This window comes from Sinohyriopsis cumingii, unplaced genomic scaffold, assembly GCF_028554795.1.
Source record: "Sinohyriopsis cumingii isolate HCF-2022 unplaced genomic scaffold, ASM2855479v2 utg002078l, whole genome shotgun sequence".
NCBI classification, from domain to species: Eukaryota; Metazoa; Mollusca; class Bivalvia; order Unionida; family Unionidae; genus Sinohyriopsis; species Sinohyriopsis cumingii.
In genome coordinates, this window is record NW_028316125.1 from 370,344 (window position 1) to 387,274 (window position 16,931).

Sequence of the window (16,931 nt, forward strand, 5' to 3'; positions counted from 1 at the left end):
TTTAGACACATTCCGGTAACTGGTAACAGCCATATCAAGTATAAAATTCAAAATGGCCACAACACATAAGGATGTGCTACTACGTGGATTCACAAGTCACCAAAGTTAGGATTGTCTCCGGAAATATGATGTACATGCCACCAGAAGAACCCTTCAGCCGACAGTAGCCCCATATCCACGAGACATATCAGTAAGTGATTTTGGTTTAGGGGCTGATATCACCTATTTATTTAAAGATGCAAAAATCTGCAGACAGTTTTGGTGTACATGTTATAGTATATACTATAAAATGTGCACCAAAACTGCAAATTTTTGCATCTTTAAATGAATAGGTGATATAAGCCCCTAAACCAAAATCAATATCGTCACAGGGGAGTGGCTGATATATCGGCCTAATCCTCTGCTAGTTGGACAATTGGTTAACAATGGGTTAATGTCAGGTGGAACCCATGCAAATTCCAAGATTTTAATTCCACATTAAATTCTTTATTCTTCCCAAACCCCATGATAATTACTACCCAATTACAAACAATGTTTACATTATGTCACAGAGTTTAATAGCACTAATTATCTGTGAAACTGAGAACCGGTCTATTAAGTGTAACCCTGCCCCAACGAAAATGAATCTTCAGTGTTTTGCTAAATATTTAGGTTATGTTGTTTTTTTTATTAAACTAGCATTTGCGTGCTTATAACATATACCATTGACATCAGAATTCTTTTCAAACGCAATATTCAGAGAATATTGCTGAATAATTCAAACTCGTCGCGATGCAAAAATGTTACAATGATGTAGTACCGAACTAATCAAGATCAAATTTTAACAGATATTTTTGGGGGTGGGTGGGGTAAATTAAGTATCTTTCTGGACAAAGACAAATGCCTCTGAATTGAACCTACACGTGATACGATCAGTGGTGTGTGTTTTTTTTTTTTATAAAAATGTGTCTTAATAATAATAATAAATTAATTTATGTAAAAATAACAAGATAAATAATTCTTACCGACCATGTCTATTTCAAACGCAACTTAGCCAAGATGGTGGAGCGAGAAATCGAAAGTAGAAAAGAACAGCATATTCCAGGTGAAAAATCTGCGTGCAGGTGCGGTTTTACTTTTGTTTCAGAACAATCCATCTGATTAGCATCTTTAAAAAAGGAAGAGTTAATATTACAAATGATGATTAATGCCCTTCGCTGTTAGCTCATTTTCACGATCACTCACTTGCTTGTAAATGTAACATGAATATGTAAATTCCATAATTACGTGATGCTGTAGACTGGTTTAAATTAAAAACATTATCAGCAATCGCGATTCGTTTCAAGAAGAGACATTACCGAAAAGGCCAAAGATATCCCGATTGATTTTCCATGCGATCGGGTGGCGCTGTACAGTTTCAAATTTTGCATAAGTAGAAAAAGAATTTCCCCGGCTTTCATCCCTGGTTATACTGGCTATTTAAAAAATACATTGTATATCTTAGGTATAATTCAAAGAACCTTTAATTCCCTTTATTTTGATGCATGATTGATGGGTATAATATGGATTATCGAGTATACAGCTTGGCCTTACCATAGATGTGTATCTTTCAAAAAGGTGCTAGCTCTACTTGGGTGATTTTCACTTCCTGAACTTCAGAGGTAATTTGTGTAAGAAAGAGCCGATAACTTTTGTTACATTTTATATATTTGATAATTCATTCATTGCCCTTTCAGAAGCTGGTATTGTCTAGTCTGGCAAAATTCATTTTCCCTATTTTAATTGCTGCTATGTATAGTGCACTTTAGATAAATTCAGGCCGATTGTTTTAGCACAAGGGAGCATTAATTTTAGTTAGCAGTGTGATTAAATCATGTACAATTTCCAAAAGTACAATATCCAAAGAAATATCATCCACATTACATTAATGTAGCATACAAGTATGCCAACATTCTCTCCAATGTGCATGTTTTAAATGCAAACAGCTTCACCTTACATACGTCACTCTCTCAAAACTGCATAATAACTGGTGAGCGCCCCCTCGGAATTTCACACGGTCATATCGGTCAAGACAAAAAGTAGTCGCAAGAATGACCATAAAACATGGTTCTGGCGATTCGCCTCTGGCGTAGTGCACACACGTTGCAACGGAATAGACAGACTATATGTAGTCTGGTTCCCGGCCCTTATTAAGTTACAGCCCAATCTGATTTAAATCAGAACACTGTCGTACGCACAGGGGCTATTACATAGTACATGTACGACAGGTAAAATGTAAGCAACGATACGAGCCCCTGTCGGACAGTGGAGATCCGATTTTAATCAAATTGGTTGTATCCAATCTAAGTTCAACAGCAGTAGAGGAGGCGAACAGACCTTTTGCTGAACGTAACTTTGAAAACTAAAACCTCATACGAAAAAAAAAAAATAAAAAAAAATAAGGTCACTAACGCTAAACCGAAGCCTCTAACCTTACCGAGAGTTTCTCTAACCTTACCGAGAGTTTCTCTCCATCCAAGAGTCTCTCTCCCAGAGTGTCTCTGGGGGGGGTTAAATTTTTTTGTTACTTTATCTTTTGTCTTTGTGTTTTTTTCTAAATTTGTGTGCGTGTTGTCGTTTACCCACCTGGCGTCTAATTGAGGTCGCGCCCCCTCTGCTGTTATAAATAGATCAACCAAAAATTGTATCAAGACCTACACGATATCTTGTTCTGGGATCGTGTAAATTTATTGTTATAAATCCGTGAGGAGTAGATTATGCCTTTGAAAAGAAGTTTTTTAACCTAATCATGTCGAAATTATATCTGTATTTTTATGTCTGCCTCTGGAAAATATTCTAGCCGGATTTGATTGTTTGTCCAGCATTACATCATCGTATACTATGAGACTATTAATAAACCCGTCTAATTCATCTACAAACGGTGCTTCATCAATATCGGTTATAAAATTAATAATGTCGTCACCATCTTCATTTAACAATTTTGCATTTTCATTAAAATCTTTAAGTACTTTGTAGCATGTCTGATCATCAACTGATGGTTCATCTAAATATAACTTGTACCACTTTAATCATCGCAATAATTGTGTTTTACCTGATCCGGAAGGACCAATTATAATCATTATGATAGAGTTCGGTAGCGCTGGATGATGTTTGATTGGTTCTTGTTTTCGTGTCGCTGAGAAATCAATGACATCCATTTTGCAGAAATATAATAAACAATATGAATCTATATTATGTTCGATGTAGAGCACATACTCCTACGAGTATGTTGACAACAATAATAATACAAAATAAAAGACGCGCACTTGGAGGTAAATGTGTAAAATGTGGCACAAAAATATATATATATATATGTATATATATATATATATATATATATATATATATATATATATATATATATATATATATATATATATATATATATATATATATATATATATATATATATATATATATATATATATATATATATATATATATATATATATTTATACCAGTATAATTGGTGGTGATATCGCTACTTCATTATGAAAATTACCAGGAACTCCTTGGGCTAAATGCCCAGGAGAAAACATCTTCCTGGATATAATTATTGTGGTCCTGGAACCCGACTTGTTATTCGACTTGACGAACGAGTTCAACCAATACATGGAGAGTATCCAGTAAATGCTATTGATCAAGAATGTCACGTTCATGATGTAGCTTATAAAAATCAAGATTTACAACAACGACATATTGCAGATGTCAACTTTATTCATTCGTTAAATTACATAAAAAATAAAAATGTCAGAGAATCATTAGGTAATTGGTTGGTAAGATCCGCGATGAAAGGTAAACAAGCATTAGGAGCTGGTAATCAATCATCCGATTATTAAAATAATGGAATCGATTTATTATAGCCCAAGAGGATATTGGAAAGATAGGGCAGCGATTAGTAAACTCCATGATGCAGCAAATGTTTCACGTTCTGTTACAGAAAAATGATTAGCACGACAGGCAATATGGCAAATTTAACTACCATCACCTAAAAAAAAATCAGCATGCACATTCTGATGTCAGCACTCCTAATGAAGTTCACGAAGCAAATATTTTATTTTTACCACACGATACTGTTAAAATTGGAAGAAGTCAATTAACATACAAATACGCGTTAACTGTCCTTGACGTTGCAAGTAGTTTCAAAGAAGCAGAGCCGTTATCAACTAAAACAGCTGGTGAAGTATCTGCTTTTGAACGAATTTATCAATGAGGACCCTTACGGTGGTCACAACTATTACAGGTTGATCCTGGCAAAGAATTTCTTGGTGCAGTATCATCTCTGAAGAAAAAACATAATGTCGAAATCAGACGAGGGACATACCGCAATTCATCGTGATCTGGAAATTGTTGAACGTTTTAAACGAACACTTGCTGAGCGATTATTTGGATATCAGTAAGCGAAGGAAATAATTCAAGATACGAGATCCCGGGAATGGGTTGCAAGATTACCAAGTGTAATAGTTGCATTAAATAATTAAATTACTCGTACAACTGCAATGAAACCTATTAATGCGATTACATTAAAACACCAATACAACGACATGATTTTTCAAAACAACCAATATTTGGCAATGTGACTGTCCGGTAATTACATGAACCTGGTGAACTTGAGGGCGATAAAAAAAAGAAGAGAGACTAATCCTATTTGGAGTATTACGACACATAACATTTCTAACGTGGTAAGATATACGGGTGGACCTGCAATCTACAAACTAGACTCAACTGCTCCTCCACGAGGTTTCGTACGCGAGCAATTGCAAGTAGTTCCTGAAAACACTTAATTACCACCTCATTTACTTTTGTAAACTAGCACATCGACATCTGTTACATTCAAGACATGTCAGCATTACATTTTCCTGTGTGTGACCAAATTTACATTAATTATGTATACATTAAATTGTCTTGGATCATTAAGAATATTACTCCATAACATTACTATATTACAGCTCGCACAATGATTATTTTGCTGTTGTTTCAGCATCATTATAAATTCAGCATCAAGGTCAAAGTTGCGCTTAATTTTTTTTGTCACACTGCTTATAGCTAACTAATTTCTTTCTGATTATATCATTGTCATTAACATCGCCAGTGGTTTTTTAAAGTCTATGATAACCCTCCGCAACTGAGATATTTTTCTAACTCGAGATACTGCGAGATAAACTAAATTTGACCATTCGATACGATCATCGACGATCCAAACTCGAGTATCAGAGATAGTTAACCCCTGAGATGAGTGAATTGTTATCGCGTATCCTAAAGTCAACGGAGATTTGTCCATTTGTCCATCTTCAACAACATTTACAGGAACTAAAACAATATCATTTAGTACTAGATTTTGTTTTCCTGACCATCCTGATATATCAACGTCGATATTCTGCCGTCGCATATCAACCGGTCGATAACATAATGGTACGGGTAGATTTGAAAACTTTTCTTTATGTAACAAAAATAATTGTTGTTGAAGTGTATCACGAACCATCTTTCTACTTGCAACTATCAAATTATTTGGTCTCCATAAATTCCAAAAATTGATAATAGGAGTTTCTGAAATTATTTCACGCATTATTTCACACTGATCTTTGTTCGGTTTAGTCTGAATAATTTCTTAAGCTCTCTTAATTCTGGTTCAAGTGCTCTATTATCATCATTTATTTCTTCATAATAATCTACAAAATTCCTCAGCCATTTATGTGGAGACTATCCAGCAAAAGGTGGTGGTTGACTACGATCGTCACACATTATTACAGCAGCAGTATCTTTTGTCAACAACCAATAAAGAAATATTTTTAACGTTTCTAACGACACTGTACATATTTCATCCCTAACGATACTCTTTGGAATATATTTTTCGCCCATTCGACCAGGAGTCAATTTCTCTCCTTTCCATCGAAAGAATTTATGATAAGTACATGATTTAATATATCGTTCTCTCATTTCTCTTGCGAGTCTGTGTGTAGGGGTTAAAAAGACCATATAAAAATTCCGAGATAGTTCAATCACACAAGTTGTTTTACCAGGACCACATGATCCATTAAGATAAACTGTTTTATGTATAGCTACATGATCATTCACTGATGGTGCAGACGATAATGTCTGATATTTTTTGCAGTAAATATCTTTAATCGAGACATCAGCGGATTCAGAATAATCCAATATATTTTCTTGCTTTATTCTCCATTCGCCCCATGATGAATAAGTGCAGATATTCAATTTTTCCAACAATCCTGATAATTTGTTATTGATATAAAACGAATCCGTAGCGACTCTGACAGCAAACTTAGAAACCATATTTATAATCAATAATAGATTTATCGAAACGTACGCAAGCATCGAGGATCTTAAATGAATAAACTGCGGTGACTACCGTCTATATAACCCACAACTGTACCTAATTGGGTTCCGCCAAATTGGGTTCCGTCCGATTAGTTTGCATTGCTTCAACTTATAAACGTATTTTTCGTTGCATCAGCGATTATAAAATCTAGTTCAGCATCATCTATAATCAATTTTGTACAATCGTTTATGATCATATTATCCTCCTTGGGTAAATTTACCGATTAATTTTCTGCCGAGATCTTTTGCGATTTATTTTCGTAATCGGTTATATCAAGATTTGCATCATCAGAATATTTATTTTGTTGTGGTAACCAAGCTTCTTTTTGCGGACAACAAGATATAATTGCTTCACTTACTGTTAACAATAATATTATTTTTTACATCGAGCACATATCGTAACAATACTGTTGGTGCCCATATTTTTTTCTGAAAAATGTTTGCCAAAACCAAGCATGAAAAATCGAATGAAGACTTTTAGCAAACTCGAATGACTTGATACAGGCGAATCCAGTAAGGTCGAATCTGGCAATGGTTCGTTTATCGATACTCTTTTCATTTCGTGTGTGCGATGACCAAATCTTTTAAAATATATAGAACATTCTCCCATTCCAAAAAGCTTCCGGGATAACATGCAAACATATCAATCGAGATAACATCCTTATGACTGTATTTACTATTCCATAATCCACCGTGTCCGTATTCGACACCTATCGATATTATATCCTTGAGAAAAATCAAACCGAGTTGCTTTCCACGAATTGTTCTCTCTATCAAAATGAGAAAATCAGCATCATCGGTATATTTTAATGCAAGACTTTTCAATTTTTCATGGAGAGATTCTGTACGATAAATAAAGCCATTAGGTCGTACAAACTGATCATATTTTCTATCATCAGAACTTTGAAACAGCCACAAGGATAAAGGATCGTTTTCACTTATTCCGTTAATAAAATCAAATATATCTTTTTGGTAAAATTTAACAGTTCGATTTCGTGGAAATATTGTCACTGCATTAGTCCACGCGTGTGCATTATGATTACCTATTACAATCGAAGCTCCTTTTGATTTCTATTTTGATTCGTACAAAATCTCTTCGGTTATCGTTTTTTCTTTTATTGGGAATTTTAGTTTCTTTCCTAGCTCAGCGACATCTTTGACAGACGCTCCAGTATCGTTAACTATTTCTCTCCACTCGTTTATTATTTTACGTCTTTTATCGGTTAGAGCGTTTTCACGAGTCGAAATCATACAATGTTCCGCCTCTCGATCGGCACCACAATTTATTTTTGAAATTTTTATCGCTTTTAAATTATTAACGCTAGGTTTATCATTCATCGGATAAATTCCATCAATAACTGCTGTTACAGGATATTTCATAATACGATTTGTCAATACCAGTGAACATACCTGGTTTAGAATTTTTACTCAGTATGGCAACTGTTTTCGCTATGACGGACATGATCATATTTAACACTGATAATCCAGCTATTGTTTGTTTCTGTTAATACAAAAAACTTTACTTTAAAAAGATATTTTCGATTGTCGAGATAATTAATGATCGTTGTCGCTCATTTGTCGTTCATCGTAGCATCGACACCATCGGTGATTTTGAATGTTGACCACACATGAGATGCGCCATCTTTGCTAAATTCTTTCTTGGCGTCATGAATTTTATTAACCAAGGTTTAATTCGTTGGATCAATCAGTGATTTTATCGGCAAGTCAGGTGATATTCTGTCAAGATTAAACTTATTGTTAAAAAGGTTAATCGTGGATAATCTCTCGAATTCGTCGATTTATAATTAAGAGAAATATATATATATATATATATATATATATATATATATATATATATATATATATATATATATATATATATATATATATATATATATATATATATATATATATAATGATTCAAACAAAGGACAAATGCTGATGGCTAATGATAGGTTCTACGACTCCTTGTAACAAAGCCTGCGTAAACGAAGTCTGCGGGCATCATTTGCAAAGAGTTTGTGATGGAAGTCTAGGACCATTACCGTGTTTGAAATGCGGTGCTGAACTTAGTGGAAACACGCGGTTGAGTGTGCAGTCTGGTGGTAAAAAATACAAACAACTGAAAAGATACTATGATAAAAAATATAATGACAGTGACAAGGTTATAGCAAGTGTAGAAGATTATCTGACAAGATTTTCAAAGTTATGATTTAGACAAATAATGAATTAAACATATTATATTATATAAAAATGAGCCAAGAATTTGTCGACTAAAAAACAGTCGGTTTTGTTAATAATACTGGTTATCTAAGATTCCGTGCTAGAGGAGGAAAAATTATTACTGTCACCGATTTATATTCGAATGTTATTACGGAGTAATCGAAGACGGTCTTGTGATCGATCACATCAAAGTCCAAAAACTTGATAATTCTTTACGTAATTTGCGAGTTATCACGCAGAGTCAGAATTCTGCGTGTGGTGGTACTGGTAAATATAAAACAAATGCAAAGAGGGTGATTAAGTCAGTAAATACAGAGAATGGCGAAGAAATAATATTCCCGTCGATGCATGCAGCTGCCAAATATTTCGATATTTACTCAAATTCAGTACAATCTGTCGCAAATAATGTAACCAGATCAGCATTTCCAAAATAATATAAACAAAAAATAACTTTCCATTATTGTTGAAGAGAGATAGCTATCAAGCTAGCTATCTCTGGGGAGCCCCGAGTGGTCTAAAGCTCTCACCGTTCTGGATCACTGCCATCTCACCTCTGTCTGCGTGGGTTCGAGTCCAAGGCTCGGTTAGCGTGGGTACGTGGGAATCTCCTTGGTCGGTGGTTCTTCCCCGGGTTTTCTAGGGTTCTTTCTCTATCAGTTATACTGGTCGTCATGTATAGCCTATCTTGTGCTGAAAAATGGCGTTAAACCCTAAAACAACAACAACAACAACAAAGCTATCTCTGGCAGAGGAATTAAATAGTTATATTGATTATATATTACTATTTTTTATTTGTTTTGTCATCATTCAATAATTAATTAATTATGATGCAACTGTCAGTTTATCATTTCAAACTGATTTAAGTCGATGGGATACTAAAAAAGTCATCATGAGGGTTTGTAAATGGAAATTATGGAAACCTCTTTCACCTACTACTCGCAAAAGAGATAATTCTGTAATATATATGTTCATAACCCCCTTTTTCTACTACTCTAAGAGAGATAATTCTGAACCAAGAAAGATCATTCTGTAGTATATATTTCTGCGTTGATCGTAATAAATTTTACCCTTTTGATTAATTACTTAACCATCTGTGTCATAATTAGTATCGGTGATGTAACACAATTGTATAACTGTTAAAATTAGTAAAGTACACGCCGTACATGTATTTCACTTGCCTCCTGACCACTTCAAAATGCAAATTTAGTGTACATAATTCATGATCTGATCTCTATCACATGTGATCATAGAAATATGTTGTCACCGCAGCTGATTTAATTGTTCCTGCGTCAATAAAAATTCTTCTTTGCCGTATTCATCAATAATTATATCGACACTAAATTGTTCTGTGTTGAATGTAGACTGTCTTTATTGTTGTGATCGCGTTTTCAAGTACCTGCTCCTTGTCGTGTATAAAATCCCTTATGTGTTGAAAGCTGCCATCAATTACATCGCATACAAGATTGACTGCGATCGTTGAAGTTATATTCACGATTCCTGGTGAAATATGACGACCTTTACCATACGAATTATTGTTATCTTTGAGAATACCTTGAGGAGGGGTTATTTTTCCCCATGACTCGAGTATTTTAGGAAAGTTTTCGTTGATAAGATCGTTAAGTGATCTTTTTAATCCGTCGGTTTCAAATCCGGGAAGTATAAATTTTAAGAAATTCGCCTTAGCTACTTTATAGTGATTAATATATAAATGCACGATGCTTGTCATTTTTTATCTCATATATCATAATTACTAACATTTATTATCTCAATAGTAACTCGACGAGCAAATTCAAGGTCTCATACAATTTAATTTTAATGTTGTATCGTTTCAGTAATTTTCTTTCTTAGATCGTGATTAGGATACTCCAGAACATAATTTTTAAATAACTGCACTAATGTTGTGAATGTAGTTGTATGTTCAGTTACATTTTTATCAGCTAATGATATGAAATCTCTTTCATAAACAATATCAGCGGAAGATTTTTCATCAAGATCTGTTATTGAAAACGGTGTTTTAGGAAATAGTCTACCATCAGAAAGTTTAATACGCTTATCTGTATAACGACGCCACGGATATCCATCTCGATATTCTGGGGTTGTTATAAATTTTTTCTCATTTGTGAGGATTTCATTTATCTTTGGTTATGGCGGTCCATGATACTCGGGTGGAATTTCAGGCCATCCTAAAACATATCTGATTGACGATTGATAAATATCTGCAACGTAATCTTGGGAATTTATTTCAATTGCAGCTGATACTTTTTGTTCGTGAACTTTTATAGCTATTTTTGCTTCTCTTCCAATTATAGCTTTTAGTCTGCGCTTGAATTCATCATTGATTTATTCTATTTGATATTTACCTGTAGGAATAGAAACAACTTGCCAAGCGGGAGTTCCATCATCTTTATTTTTATTCGCAAATACAAGCGATTTATTCGCCTGTAATCCACCAAATGATTTTGATCTGATATTTGGCCCGCTCTAATATACTCGTAATTGTGCTAGTGCGATTTCTTTCACTGAAATCGCAGTTGGAACGTTAATACAAAATTCTGGATTGGTTGAGCTCACCGATATAATCGTGGTTTTTGAGGTATTTGTATTATTTACGACCTGTTGAAGTAGCTCGCTTGGCGATGTCAGTGGAGTTGACATTATTATTTAAATCCTGATTTTCTCAATCCATCACTGTCATTGATTCTTTGTAGATTTTGATCATCTCCGTGAATTCACAATCTGATATTTTTCCATCACTAACGCTCGTTGATAATAACGACGATCATTTAGCGTATACTAATGTTGCTGTATGTAAATTTATCATATAATCATGCAATTTTGCATTTGTGCACAGACATACTTTTTTTTGCAATGATTTTAAGAATACCGGCAATCGTTGTTGCAGTTGAAAAACAAATTGTTACAACCGCTGGTGCCATCATTGTTATTGCTAATAATACTACGCCTGTTCCAGCAATAACATCAGACACTGAATAAACAATAATATCAACAATAACTACAAGTCTGCGATATTTCTTTATTTTTGCTACATTCTCGTTAACGATATTTTTCAATTTTGTTTGCCATTCACGTGCTTATATCTATAATTTTGAACGTTGATCGGAAGGTTCATTATATTTTACTTAGTAATCAATTGAGGTGTTTCGGCCACAAATTCTAGACACCACCAGAAAGATGTTGCAGCTAATTTTGTATCGGATGCTTTTAGAATAAATATTTCATCGTCTCTTTTATTTAATATAATAGACACACCTCTAGAAAAATTATCGGTTGAATGACACCAGGGATACGCAGTATATATGTTATATTTTGCAGCGCTGAACACAGACAGCCTGTACACGCCAGTGACTTCTGCAATGTGTTGTATAGCGTTATTTTGCCGTGACCATGTTGAGAATCCTGATGACACCGTGTATACTATGTTGGTAATCTGTTTGTAGGGAATTTTAATCAGATTATTTTTTTTCCGATATCAGGAATTCCACTTATGACATCTTCTAGTTTGATTCTAATTGTTTCGGTATCTGATATAATAATAATAACAATAATAATAATGAGGACTTTGTATTGTACCTAATCTTTAGAAGCTCTAAGTGCTTTACAACATTAGACAACATCTACAAGATTAAAAACCATATAATGATACGATTACAAAAACAAACACAAAGGAATTAGAAAACATAACAAAACATGCTGACACTATTTCAGGTAGGAAACATTATTAGGTCTTTAAGTTTGTTCTTGCAGTCGAAATAAGTGAGTTTTGAGGGCACTCTTGAATTTGATCACTGTGCCTTTGTGTCTAAGTTCAGGGGGCAATTCATTCCACGTTGCTGGGACCTGGTATTCAAAAGAACGTTGTCCATATGACTTTGTTTTCATAGTGGGAATAATGAGTATAAGGTTGTCAGAAGAGGAGCATAAGTATCTTGCTGGTGTGTACACATGGGTGAGGTCGGATAGGTATGTTGGACTGGAGTCCGACAGTGAAACGTAGCAAAGAGAACAAATGTTGTGTTTGATTCTGGATCGAATGGATAGCCAGTGTAGGGTACAGAGCAGCGGAGAGGTGTGCTCTGATCGTTGTATTCTAAGTATGATCCGAGCAGCTTGGTTTTGAACTTTTTGAAGTTTCTGGAGCAGATATTGAGATGAACCAGACAGAACTGAGTTACAATAGTCCAGTCTTGAAAGTACTAATGAACACACAAGTGTTTTAGGGGCATCAACTGAAAGATATTTGCGAATTGAGCTGATGCGTCTCAGCTTAAGATATGCAGCCTTGCATATGTTCATGACATGTTGGTGCATTGTGAGCGTACTGTCCAGAGTAACACCTAGGTTTCGTACTGCACGTGTGAATTTAATGTTGGTGTTGCTGATATTTGCTGTTTGAAGCAAAGGATGTGAATGAGAAAGTCTTTGTGTTGTGATCAGAATGGACTCAGTTTTATCATCATTCATCTGCAGCTTGTTACATGTCATCCATATTTCACATCAGAAATGTACCTCTCTACACCTTGGATGGTAGCATCAACTTCATTTGGGTGGCTAGATTTGTATATTTGGGTGTCATCGGCGTACAATTGGTGAGACACTAGATGATGATCAATGACACTTGAGAGCGGCTGAGTGTACAGAATGATGAGAACAGGTCCAAGAACAGACCCGTGTGGGACACCACAGCATAGATCAACTGGGCTGGAGTGTATATTCTATTTGCATATACAATTTGTGTCCCGTTGACCAAGTAGGACTTGAACTACAGTAAGGCTATATCGTGAATGCCAAATACATGCTGGAGATGGTGAAGTAATATATCATGGTCTATTGTGTCAAATGCTGCAGACAAATCAAGGAGGGTGAGGGCTGTAATCTTTCCGCTATCCAGTGCAGAGAGAATGTCATTAACTACTTTTAGAAGAATAGTTTCATTATTGTGGCAAGGGCGATATGCAGATTGTACATTGTTAAAAAGACTTTTGAATTTAGATGCGATACAAGCTGGGATAAAATAACCTTTTCTAAGATTTTTTCTATGAATGGGAGATTAGAAACTGGCGGTAGTTCTTTAACTCGTTATTGTCTAGTGTTGATTTCTTCAGCAGAGGATTTACAATGGCTGTTTTGAAAAATGTTGGGAATTCCCCGGATGAGAGAGGCTTATTAATAACATCAGTTAGTGAAGGCAATACTGGATCTAAGCTTTCAAGCAGCAGTGATGTTGGAATTGGATCACGTTCACATGACTATGGTGCACTCTTCATCACAACTGTACGTACGAAATCCATAGAGACAGGTTCAAATGCTGCTAATGGTTGTCGCTCAAATTCTGTATCCCAACTGTATGGTGATGACGAGTCAATTGAAATTATGGTGTTAATCTTATCTCTAATGGTTTGTATTTTGTCACTGAAGAAATTTGCAAACATGTCCGGAAGGTCGACTGGAGAGAAGGTAGTTGGAAATGGTGTACATTTGTTCCTTGACATTAGCTTGTTAGTAATCTCGAAGAGCTCTCTGCAGCTCGAACTGTCCATGATCTTAGTAGTGTAGTTGGCTGATTTTGCTACATGGATTATATTTGTGACATTCTTCTTAGCGGCGTCATAGATTTGCTTATGAATAGTGAGTCTGGTGGAAAGCCAAAGCCTCTCAGCTTTACGGCGGTCTCTTTTAGCAGCGCGAAGCTGTTCACTAACATTGCTATACCATGGAGAACACTTTTGAATTTATACTCTGTACTTGGTAGCTGGGGCATATTTGTCAAGCAATGAACGCAGGCAGTTATCGAGTTGTTCTGCTATAGGAGGTAAGCAAGTTGGTAGGTTAGCTTGGATGTCGTGCATTAATTTGGTTCTATTTATCATACGGAGGTTTCTTTTAGTAGCAGATAAAGGTGGAGGGTTAGGGACTGATACGTCAAGATGGTATATAATGCAGAGATGATCTGATACAAGGTCATGGGATACCAGGGAGGACCGTATAATGTTATCATCAGGTCCATGAAGAATCCAGCCTAAAATGTGATCATGTTTAGGGGTGGGTTGGTTAACTTACTGTTAGAGGTTGAAAACATTAATGGAATCTTTGAGTTTTCATGTATTTGAGTGTCCGGGACAGTCAAAGTGAAAGTTTATATCTCCAAGAATAATCAGGTTGCCACCTATCGAATTTCCATAGTCCAGGAGGTTCGGAAACTGCTGGAAAAATAGAGATTCAGTCAGCTTGTTTTTTCTACTAGGAAGAGGGCGGTATAGGCAGAAAAAATGGACTGACCTTTGTTCTAGTGTAAGTGTGGTTTCGACTAGTTCAAACGATGTGTGGTCGAAACTGAATGTTGTGATGTGGTTAAGACGTTTGATCATGGAGTTCTTTGTGATGACAGCAATTCCACCTCCTCGAGAGTTACGGGGGAACGACTTGATGGAGTAACCAGTGGATGTTAGATTTGCACACTTGGGCTCATCGCCTGATGTTTTTAGCCATGTTTCTGTCAGTAAAAATACGTCAATATTCTGGTCGTTGATAAAATTAACTATTTCTGTGCGCTTTTCCAGTGGTCCTACTGACTGGGCATCGAATAATGCAATACGCAGAGGTTTCTCTTGGATAGTTGACACAAAGGTTGACGAATTAATAGGGATTTGAATTAGGTTATCTAAATTAACGGTCGAATTTTTTTAAATTGTTGAGCAGAAATAAGGGAGATAACTGAAATTCTTCTTCCTGTTCTACGCCGGCCAGCTTTGAAACAACGTTTCTTTTTTCGCTTCGGTTTACATTTAGGTTATGATGAATGTAGTCCCAGTTCGTTTAGTCTAGAGCACAATATAGTGCGGAGAGCCAAGGAGCGATCATTTAAAGCAATTAATAAGGTTCCATCGTAGCATAAACGGAATGACTGGCGAGTATCACGTGATGGCGATTTGTTCAAAAACAGTGGAGCAAGACAGCTAAGAAAAAGTCTAATTGTTCTCATTTCCAAAAGAAGGAGATGAAGAGACACATACGAATTTAACAGTCAGTACATAATGAACACAATAAGTAGATGAAGACATGCAACAAGTACAAATATCACAAAAACGGCACTAAAAAACTGAATAGCTGCTTCAAGCCGGTTAAGCGATAGCGGCCATCTTGTCAATATCAATGGAGATAAATATGTTTAAACACTTGTTTGTACATACCCAAGAAACCCGACAAAGATTATTACAATCAGTTTACACGATCCAGCAACATACTATCGCATTAGTCTCGATACAGTCTTTGGTTCAACATGCAGCCTTATTATTAATGAAATAATTTTACTTTATAATGAACCAATAAAATATTAACACAATTTTCTCTGAGATTGACCAATTAAAATAAGATGGTCTTGCGTTTCAACTTGATGTTGAAAAAGTCAACGACGATTGTGAAATGATAAAGTAGCAAAGGGAAGAGTGTAGAGATGCACTAACGACAGAATACAGATTTACTAAATTACTCCAAAGCGAACTGGAACTAGCATTGGTCGGCTTAGTCAAAGAGCAACCCGATATAACTAAACTTGTTCCACTGGCAAGTGCAATTGATCAAATTAGATCTCAGCTATCTTGCCAATATGAAACTCGTTCGTCTGTAAGTGTGTATGCGAGACAGCTAAAAAAAACTTTTTGTGGAATCTGCCAAGGATTCCAGCAAAGTATTCTGATCTCAAATTGAAGCATTTCGATTTTGAATCCAAGCAATCAGATGCTGAATCCTGACACACCCATGAGCAAAACCGCCGGTATCCAATAAATAAATAATGATAATAACGATTGTTGTTGATGGCGGAATGCTCTAAAGTTTTGTCTCTGGAGTTTTCACGGTGAACCATTTCATGGTCTGACATGCATGTACAACCTAATAATGAGTTTTTCAACGTGTGTCTAATACATGACCATCTTGATTGTCTAGACGAAAACGTATTAATGACAGCGATGGATTATGACATCGTAAATAAATAAGATTAGTAGGCACTGACAAAATCAAATGACCCGGTGAGATATCTGTAGAAAAACTAAAACAAAACATATTCTAGCTGGGCCTGCTTATGTGATCCAGTTGCAGTACACCTACCATCGACTGCATTACAGACAAGATTTCATTGACGTGATATTGACAATGCCAGGCGATACACATCAACCACCACCCTTTGGATCGGTGCTGTGTGGAAGAATAATTTCAGGGTCTTTTTTTTACTCCCATGCCACAATGATCTTTGACAAAATATTTCTCAATTATGCCATTGAGATCCTGCTGCATTTTATTGGGATCCAGCCCTAGTTTGCACTTAGGAAATCGGGATT